This window comes from Rhagoletis zephyria, unplaced genomic scaffold, assembly GCF_001687245.7.
Source record: "Rhagoletis zephyria isolate East Lansing unplaced genomic scaffold, Rhagoletis_zephyria_1.1 Rzeph_scaffold_00720, whole genome shotgun sequence".
In the NCBI taxonomy this organism is placed as follows: Eukaryota; Metazoa; Arthropoda; class Insecta; order Diptera; family Tephritidae; genus Rhagoletis; species Rhagoletis zephyria.
The window spans coordinates 145,609-148,246 of NW_016157804.1; positions in this window are offsets into that span (position 1 = coordinate 145,609).

Sequence of the window (2,638 nt, forward strand, 5' to 3'; positions counted from 1 at the left end):
GTGTGTCGAAAATGAGGTTATACAGCTCACAGAGCTTGATCTTGCCAACAAAAAGAGTTGTTTTAGAAATTCGTAGGGGATGTTATCTTGGCCAGGACTTTTTCCTTTGAGCGAAGCTAGGCATCCATCGAGTTCTTGTATTGAGAAGTGTTCTTCTATTGTGATGGTCTTTTTACTTAATGGATAGGCTACCTTTATTATATTTTTCTATCGATTTTTTTGTTCGATGAACTGGTCCGAGAAGTTTGAGTTTTTTGAGTAGTCTGACCATGCTTTTGCTAGCATATCGCCTATTTCAAGAGGATTGGAAGTTAGCGGATTGTATTCATTTTCAATTGAGTGGATTAGGTTTTGTGAGCGGTTTCCGTGAAGTAAATTTACTTTGTCCCATAAAACTTTTGATGGAGTGTTGTAATTTATATCTTTAGTGAAATTCGCAAAGGCAACTCGTTTTGAGATTTTTTCTTCGCGCTTAAATTTAGCTTTTTTATAATTTAGTATATTATCAACGGTGGGATGTTGCTTGACAATTTTCCACAGGTCTTGCTTTGTTTTCCTTAGTACACTCAAAGTATCATTCCACCAATATGTTGTGTTTTTTCTCTTTTTTAGATTTGACATTGGAATCGTTTTGTATGCGCTTTGCTTGATTTTTTTGGTAAAGATCACAGCGGCTTTATTGGGATTCATTTTATTGAACCTCAAGGTTTCCAGCTCACTTGTTAGGGGGGTTTGGTATTGTGCCCAGTTTGCATCTTTTAATATAAATTTTTTGGGAGTGTGGTAAGTCGTGTTTGGGGTCGCGTTGAACAACGTTAAGCTAATGGGAAAGTGATCGCTACCGCTAAGTTTATTATTTACTTTCCAGGTAGATGCAATATTGAGTGGTGGAGTGCACATGGTAATATCAATATGGGTAAGAGTGCAGTGTGTAGACCAGTGGGTAGGACTTTTGTCGTTTAAGACTAAAAGATTGGTATTTTCAATAAATTTTAAGATAGTTTTACCCTTATTGTTGAATCGTGGAGATCCCCATATTGGACTCCAAGCGTTCAGATCACCCACTATTAACATAGGTCCATTGACGTGTGAAATGAGTTCGTGTAAATCTTGTTCAGTAATTTGTTCGTTGGGTGGTGAATATAAGTTTAAAAATGTGAAATTTATCTTGGACTTAACCTTGATTGCGATAGCGAGTAATTGAGTACGTAGCTCGAGGGGAGTGAATTCTATATTGTCAGCCACAAGAAAAGCGACACCGCGTTTTGCATTTTCGTCTGTTGCTATATTATTCTTGCCATAAATAGAGAAGCTGTTTGGAATAAATCTTGTGGGAGGGCTTTCCTTAAGGTGAGTTTCTTGGATGGCTACGACTTTGTAGCTATTTTCTTTTATAAGTAAGCGTAGTTCGTTATAATTGGTGTGGTATCCATTAATGTTCCACTTTAGAACTTTAAGTACCATATTGGGAGTTATTTATTAATTGGTTTTCCTCTTCTAACGTATAGCGTTAAAATCTATAGGTGAGAGGAAGCTGTTTTAATTGTAGTCTATTGTGTCGTTTGTGGAGTCTAAGTTTGTGGATGGAACGTGGCTGCTTGTTGTTATTGATGTGTTTGTTGGGTTGTTGGAATGACTGAGAAGGTTATTTGGTTCATAAAGATGTAGAAAATTTGGTTGTAAGTGTAATTCGGTTGATGGCAAAGTGGAGTTGATTGGATACGTGTTTTCTTTTCTGTTTGTTTCGTAGCTTGCGCTTTGTGGAGGGATTGTAGTTGTTGGGTTATGTTTAGGGACGTTATTGTTCTCGTTTGTACTTTTTGTGTTTACTTAATTCTTTTTTGTGTTGCTTCTTCGATGCTTTCTTCTGGTATATTTTTACTGTAGTCAGTGTTATTTTTGTTGATTGTCTCTATAGCTTGCCTAAATGAGCATTTATTTATTGTTTTGTGTTTCAAAATATCTTGTCTTTTTTTGTACGTTGGACATTGTTTGTTGTTGGAACGATGGTTTTGTTTGCAGTTGATACATTGCACCATTGAAGAAGGTGTGGTGTCGTGAATAGTATATGAACATACATTGCATTTTGCTTCAGAAGTGCAGTGTTTAGCTGTGTGACCGATTAAATAGCAGTTTTTGCGTTGCATAGGCGATGGAATATATGGCTCCACTTTTATTTTCAGCCATCCTACATTCACTTCTTTTGGTGGAGTAAAAGTGTTGAAGGAAACGATGTGAAGTGGGGTGTCAGTGAGTTTTCCTTCTATGTACTTTCTGATTTTTTTACATTCCTCTGCACCTTGTTGTTTAAGACCTTCTACGATTTCCTCTTCACTTAAATGTTTTAATACTCCAGAGTAAACTACACCTTTTGATATGTTAAGCGTTGGGTGAAGAGTGACGGAGATATTGCAAATATTTGATAATTGTGTTGCTTTTAGGTATTTATTCGCTTGTTGTTGAGTTTTTGCTAGTATAAGCAAGTCTCCGTCTCTTGTGAATGATATTTCTAAGGGCTTTTCGGTTGTGATTGATTCTAGTGCTTTGCTGACTGCGAAAATGTTATACGATTTTAGTGATTTTTCGGTTTTGCTTTTCATTAGTAGAAACTTTGGGCATGATGAATTTTGTTGAGTAC